Raw genomic sequence first — 8,251 nt, 5'->3', positions numbered from 1 at the left:
AGAGAGAGAGAGAGAGAGAGAGAGAGAGAGAGAGAGAGAGAGAGAGAGAGAGAGAGAGTAAATAGTATGCTGCAGTCTGCATTCAAACTCCATAGTTCTTTCTCAGCATGTAGATAGTATTTGTGCTAGTTCCTGTGTTATCCTGTCTATAGTTCCACAATGTTTGAATTGTTTCTTTCTGGCTCCTTGCAGTATCTTCTCCTTAACCTTATAATTCTGGAATTTGGCTACTATATTTTTTAGAGTTTTCAATTTGGGCCATCCTTCAGGAGGAGTCTGGTGAATTCTTTCTATATCTCTTTTACCCTCTGGTTCTAGGACCTCAGGGAAGTTTTCTTTTACAACATCTTGGAGGATGTTGTCCATCCTTTTTTTCCATAATGGTTTTTTGGTAGACCAATAACTCTTAGGTTATCTCTCCTGGATCTGTTCTCCAGGTCAGTTGTTTTTCCAATGAAATATTTTACCCTTCTATTTTTTTTAATCTTTATGTTTTGTTTGACTGATTCTTGATGCATCATAGAGTTCTTAGCTTCAATTTGACTGATTGTAATTTTTAGTGAATTATTTTCCTCCATTAGTTTTTGAAGGTCCTTTTTTAGGAAGGAATTTTCTCCAGTTAGATTTTGAACCACCTTTCCCAGTTTACAAATTTTACTTTTTAAGGATTTGTTTTCTTCAGTGAAATATTTTTTCTATTCTGGCCAATGTAATTTTAAAATAATTGGTCAATTTATCTTCTACTTCTCTAATTAGCCTTTTAAAATCTTTCTTGATCATTTCCAGAAATGCTTTTGGGGCTTGGGGCCAGTTCATATTTCTTACTGTGGTCTCGGGTATGGATATAGAGTCAGTGGTGTCTCCTAAAAGTTATTATTCCTGTTCACAATAAAATGACATAATTGTCTTTGGTTTTCCCTTTTTCAAGATGCTCCTTCCCCACTGTGATTGACTATTTCCTGGCTTTTGAAGTGGATTTCTGCTTCTGGCATACAGAGGCCTCTGATCCATGTTTCTCAAGTTGGGGGCTAGAGGCCTGGTTGCCGACTTTTTGTGCTGTAACCTCTGGGTGTCTTGACTGAGGCCAAGGCCAAGATTTTCAGTGTTTCCCCTGGGTTACCCTTGGAATCACAGAGTAACATGTGGGGGACAGGTAGTCTGGCCACTTCAGGTTTCTGGATCTCTGCCCTTGGGCTACAGCTGAGACAGGCTCATCAGATGGTGGCCAGCAGTGCTGGTATCTGCAGATCCCCCAGGTTGTGCTAAGGCACACCTGGGCTTCTGTTGTTAGTGCTTGCTAGCTCCACCTCCTTGGGTTTCAGCATCTCCAGCTGATCAGCTGAGATGGGGCTTTGGGGGATGATTACTGCCCTTTACTTCAGGCTAGGCATAGCCTCAGTCACACCCTTCCTCTAGGACTCCCAAATCTGAGGCTGTTTCTACTGTTTCAGGATTTTACATTAGGTAGAGCAATAATCTCTGGGTTTTTAGAGTCATGGAAGGAATTGGAGCAGGCAGGGTTTAATCCACCATCTTCACTCCCAGAAGTTCAGGTAGGGTGAACATCCATCCATCAACATCCAGGCTGTGGCCTGATAGCCCCAGGCAAAGCTGCTGTAGTTGCTGTGGGGCCTGTGCTTTCTCTTACCCAGCTCTGACCAGTCCTCTGTCCCATGGTGAAACATCTGTGAATCAACCTTTTGGTGCGTGAATTCACTGGCTGGGGCTCAATCTCACTCTGCTGTGGTCTTCTCTCAGGTCCATGGTAGTGCAGCCCCCATGTGCTCTGTGCTCCCCCTGCATGGTTTTATGCAGGCATTTTCCTGGTCTGGGAATCTGTCATGCCCCCATCTTCCAATGGATACTGTCACTCTAAAATCCATTCAGATTCACTTTTTAGAGGTTGCTGATGGAATTCATGGAGGAGTTAAGGTGATTTCCCATATTCACTATGCAATCTTGGCTATGCTCCCTTCATTGCCTATTCTTATTCCTTCAATTCATTTTTATTCTCTTATTGCTAAAGTTAGCTTTTCTAGTACAATGTTGAATAATCCTTGGTTCGCCCCCAATCTTATTGGAAATGCTTCTAGCTTTTCCCCATCACATATAATAGCTGCTGATGGCATTATGTAGATGCTGGTTATCATTTTAAGTATGATTCAATTTATTCCTTAATAAAATGTGTTTTGTATTATTTAAATGCTTTTTTCTGCATCTAATGAGATAATCATATGATTTGTTAGTATTGTTGTTGATATGGTCAGTTATGCTGAGTTTTACTAATGTTGAACCAGGCCTGAATTCCGGGTATAAATCCTATCTTGTCACATTGTACTATTCTCATGATAAATTGTTGTGATCCTTTTGCTAATATGTTATTTAAAATTTTTGCATCTATATTCATTAGGAAAATTGATCTATAATTTTCTTTTTCCATATCGACTCTTCCTGGTTTAGGTATCAGGATATCATAGAAAGAATTCAGTTGAACTCCTTTGCCAATTTTCCCAAAATTTCTGGAGAGTATTGAAATTAATTATTCCTTAAACATTTCATAGAATTTTCTTGTAAATTGATCTGGCTCTTGAGGTTTTTTTTTCTCCTAGGGTGTTTGTTGATTGCTTGTTCATTTTTTTTTTTCTGAGATGGGATTATTTATGTACTTCACTTATTCTTCTGTTAATCTGGGCAATTTAAATTTTTGAAAATATTCATCCATTTCACTGAGATTGTAAAATTTATTGTCATACAGTTGGGCAAAATAATTCCTAATTATTATTTCAATTTCCACTTCATTAGTGGAGAATTCAGTCTTTCCATTTTTTATATTGTTTATTTGGTTTTCTTCTTTGCTTTTTTAAATCAAATTAACCAAAGATTCATCTACTTTATTGTTGTTGTTTTTTCCCATAAAACCAGGATAGCTTCATTTGTGAGTTCCATAGTTTTTTTTTTTTTATTTCAATTTTATTAATCTCTTCTTTGGTTTTCAGAATTTCTAATTTGGTACTTAATTGTAGATTTTAATTTGTTCTTTTTTCAAGGCTTTTTTAGTTACATGTCCAATTCATTGATCTCCTCTTTCTCTATTTTATTCATGTAAGCATTTAGAAATAGAAATTTTCCTCTGAGAAATGCTTTCACTGCATACCGTAAGGGTTGGTATGTTCTCTCATTATTGTCATTCTCATGGATGAAGTTATCTATTGTTTCTATGATTTATTGTTTGACCCACTCATTCTTCAGGATTAGATTAATCAGTTTCCAATTAATTTTAGCATATCTTCTATGGCCATTTATTATATATATTTTTTATTGCATCATGAAAATGCTGCATTTAGTACCTCTACGTTCCTTCATTGAATTGAAAGGTTTTTATGCTCCAGTACATGGTCAAATTTTGTGGAGATTCTTTGTACCACTGAAAAAATATATTTTCCTTTCTATCCCCACTCAGTTTTCTCCAGTATCCCATATTGCAAATCTAATCATAGCAACTCTTCTGTGGACTGCTTCAGTGAATAACTTTAAGAGTCTAATCACATAATATAATGAACTCTCTATTTATTCAGCAAGAATCTAAAGCATAACATTCACAACAACATAGCATATCAACTTATTACTAAGGTGGTCACATAGTCTTAAACAAAACATATCATTCAGTATATCCTATAGTCATTATTAAGAGGTAGCAGAAAGTTACAATCTCTTCTGTCAATACGGGGTATCCGAGTAAAGTCCTCTTTCATCTTGAGTAGAGACTGGCTTCCAATCATCCTTAGTCCAATCATCTTTAATTGGTAACAAAAAGTACAAACACCATCCACCCCTAGGTCAAGGTAATTTACAAATCTCATCAGTCAGTACAGAGTTCCAAAGAAAAATCCTCTTTCATCTTGACTAGAGGCTGACTTTCAAACACCACAGCTACTTCTCCACTGAGAAGTAACTCTTCCAACTCTTGCCTGGATTCACACATAAATGATACACACTGCTCCTCTTCCATATCTCAGCTCATAGGGACTGCTCTACTCTAAGCTCTTCACAGTTTCTGCTTTTGGGAAAACAAAGTTTAACAGAACTACCATAATATTTATATTTATAATACACATTAGCATCACTATCATCTCAATTCACTTTCTGTCTCAGAAACAGATCTATACAGAACAAGAGGTATAACTTCTGTCTGAGAATGTAACACAGGTCAACAGACAAGAGAGCCAACATCAAACATTCTCTTTCTCAGTTCTGCCTGCTCCCAGCTCTGCTTGTTCTCTGATCTGCTTCTTCCAGTTCCACCATTTTTGTAAGCTTCTCCCACCATGGGCTGCCATGTTATTACATTCAACCTATTAAGGGACAGTGAAGACCTTCAAATTCCGTTAGGCCTTAACAGGCTTTAATTGCCTTTAACAAGGCAATACAATGTATACTGTTTCCAGTCAAAGACTCTCAATACCATCAAAGGCAAGGCTCAAAGGCACTTAATTAGCTAAAACTCAATACAGAAAAAAGCAAAAAATAGTATTTTGCTTACCATTACACAAATCTAACTTTTTTTTAATATTCTATTCACTTTCTCAACATCTTTCTTGGTTATTTTGTTATTATATTTATCTAGTTTAGAGAGGGGGAGTTTAAAGTCCACCACTGGTATAGTTTGACTATATATTTTTTTCTGTAACTCCCTTAACTTCTTGAAGAATGTGTATACTATGCCACTTGCTTCATATACGCTTAGTAATGTTACTACTTCGTTGTCTATTTTGTCTTTTAGCAGGATATAATTTTGTTCATTATCTCTTTTAATTAGATCTATTTTAGCTTTTACCTTGCCTGAGATCAGGATTGTTACCCTTCCTTTTTTTTTTCACTTCAGCTGAAGTATAACATATTCTTTTCCAGTCTTCTTTTATCCTGTGTGTATCCCTCTGTTTCTATTGTGTTTCTTATAAGCAGCATGTTGTAGGGTTATAACTTCTAATCCATTCTGTTTTCCACTTCCTTTTTTATCAGAGAGTTTATCACATGCACATTCATAATTATCATTGCTATATGTCTTTCTCTCCATCCTACCCTCACCCTCTTTATGCTTTTCCTTCTCCTTCCTGTCTTTCTTTGCTTTTGAATATCATCACCCTCAGTCTACCCTCCCTTGTATTCCTCTCTTACTTTTCTTTCCCCTTCCCTCTCCAACTGCTTATAAGACAATTTAGATTTCTATAACTAACTGAGTATGTTATTCCCTCCTTGAACCACATCTGACAAGAGAAAAGTTCAAACAATATTCATCTCCCTCCTTTACCTTTACTATAATATGTCTGTATTTCTCTTCATGTAATGTAATTCACCCTTTTCTGCTTCCTCCTTCCCTCTTCTCCTATTACAATCCCTTTTCACCCCTTAATTATGTTTTTTATCATCACATAAAAGTAAAGTTAAACTCATCCTGTCTCTCTATGTATTTCCCTTCTAGATGTCACAATAAAGATACAATTCTAAAGAGTTATAAGTACCATCTTTCCATGTAGGGATGTAAATAATTTGCCATTATTTTAGTAACATGCTTTTATCCCTTTCTTGTTTGCCTCTTTATGTCTTTTTTTAAGCACTTGGGGTTAAGTAACTTGCTCAAGGTTACACGGCCAGTTATTTCTGGGTGTGGTGCTAAGTATCTAAGCCCGAATTCGATCTCCAGGTCATCCCGACCCTGGAGCCCGTGTTCTTACTCGCTGAGCCCCCTGTCTGCCCCTCTTTATGTCTTCTTGAGTTTTTATTTGAACATCAAGTTTTCTGTTGAACTCTGGTCTTTTCATCAGGAAATCTGGGAGTCCCCTGTTTCATTGAATATCCATCTCCTTGCCTGGAATATTATTCTCAGTTTTTCTGGGTAGTTGATTGTTAATTGTATTTCAAGCTCCTTTTACCATACAGAACATCATATTCCAAGCTACTGATCTTTTAATGTAGAAGCTGCAAAGTCCTCCATAATCCTGACTGTGGTTTCATGAAATTTGAATTGCTTCTTTATGGCTGCTTGTAGTATTCCTCCTTTATCTGATAATTCTGTAATTTGGCTACAATGTATCTTGGTATTTTCAATTTGGCAGCTCTTTCAGGAGGTGATAGGTGGATTTTTTCGTGACAATTTGAACCTCTGGTATTAGGAACTCGGGAAAATTTTCCTTGATAATTTCTTGAAAGATGCTGTCCAAGCTCTTTTTTTTTTTACCATGGCTTTCAGATAGAACAATAATTATTAAATCATCCCTCCTGGATCTATTTTCCAGGTCAGTTGTTTGTTTTTCCAATTAGTTATTTTATGTTTTCTTACATTTTTTTAAATTCTTTTGATTTTGTTTGACCGATTCTTGATTGCTTATAGAATCCTTAGCTTCTACCTGCCCAATTTCAATTTTTAACAAATTGTTTTCTTCAATAGCTTTTGTACCCCATCTTTGATTTGTCCATTTCTACTTTTTTAAGGAGTTGTTTTCTTCGGGGCATCATCTTTCCATTTTGTCAATTGTATTTTTTTCTTTCTTTAAAAAAAATGGTCTTTATTAATTTGTTTGTTTACTTTTAATTTACAAGATTCAGTTCCACAATTCCTTGTTTCAAATTTTCTCTCCTTCCTTCACTTCCCCCCATGATGGCATACAATAAAGTATAGGATCTGCAAATACTTTCACATTAGACGATAATCAGGTTATAAAGAAGGGTTTTATCACATGGAATGAACGATGGGAAAGAGGAAATAAAACCAAACATGAAAAAGAATGAGAGCAGGTAGTTTGCTTCAATCTGCATTCAAACTCTGTTCTTTATAGTTCTTTCTCTGAATGTAGGCATCTCTCTCCATCATGAGTCTTTTGGGGTTGACTTATAACTCTGCATTGCTAAGAAGAGTCCATTCTATCAAAGTTGGTCATCAAATATAGGTTGTGTCTGTAATTATGTACAAATTTCTCCTTGTTCTACTCTTCTCACTCAGCATCAGTTTGTATAAGCCTCTCCAGGTAAATATGAGTCCATCTGCTTCTCATTTCTTATAGCACAATAGTCATCCATTACATTCATATACCACAACTCGTTCCACCATTCCCCAATTGATTGGCACCCCTGTAATTTCCAATTCTTTGCCACCACAAAAAGAGCTGCCATAAATATTTTTGTACATATGAGTCTTCCTTTCACTTCTATGATCCCTTTGGGATACAACCCTAGAAGTGGTATTGCTGGGTCAAAGAGTGTGAAATTATTTATAGCCCTTTGGCCATAATTCCAGATTGCTCTCCAGAATGGTTGGATCAGTTCACAAGTCCACCAGCAATGCATTATTGTTCCAATTTTTCCACATCCTCTCCAGCATTTTTCAGCATTAATGAAAGGAATTGCTAGGGAAGGTAGACTAGCTATACCAGATTTTAATCTGTCTTATAAAGCAGCAGTCATCAAAACTACTTGGTAGTGGCTGAGAAGTAGAGCACTGGAACAATGGAATACATGGGGTACATGAGACTCAGAAGTCAATGACCATAGTAATTTCTTGTTTCATAAACCCAAAGATCCCATTTTTGGGGATAAGAACTCACTATTTCACAAAAACTGCTGGGAAAACTGGAATATAGAATGGCAGAAACTGGACATAGACCATTATCTAACACCATATACCAAAGTCAAGTCTAAATGGGTGCATGATCTAGGTATAAAGGCTGATACTGTGAAGAATCTCGGAAATCAAGGAGTAGTTTACTTGTCAGATTTGTGGAGAGGGGACTACTTTATGACCAAACAAGAATTAGAGAGCATTATAAAATGCAAAATGGATAATTTTGATTACATAAAATTGAAAAGCTTCTTTACAAACAAAGCCAATTTAACCAAGATTAAGAGGGAAGTGGGAAATTGGGAAAGAATTTTTATAAACTTTGTCTCTGGTAAAGGACTCATTTCTAAAGTATACAGGGAATTGATTCAATTTTATAAGAATACAAGTCATTCCCCAATTGATAAATGTTCAAAGGATATGAACAGGTAGTTTTCAGAGGAAGAAATTAAAGATATTTATAAGTATATGAAAAAAATGGTCTAAATCACTATTGATTAGAGAAATGCAAATCAAAATAACTCTGAGGTACCACATCTCACCAGTCAGATTGGCTAAGTGGCCTATTGTATTGTAAAGGATATTTTCAATTTTTCTTCTTTCTCTCTTACTTGACTTAAAATTCTTCTTGAGCTCTTC

Source organism: Petaurus breviceps, unplaced genomic scaffold, assembly GCF_028583685.1.
Source record: "Petaurus breviceps papuanus isolate PSGF00001 unplaced genomic scaffold, PetGlider_PUasm1.0 47, whole genome shotgun sequence".
NCBI lineage: Eukaryota > Metazoa > Chordata > Mammalia > Diprotodontia > Petauridae > Petaurus > Petaurus breviceps.
Note: the sequence above shows the minus strand (reverse complement) of the source record.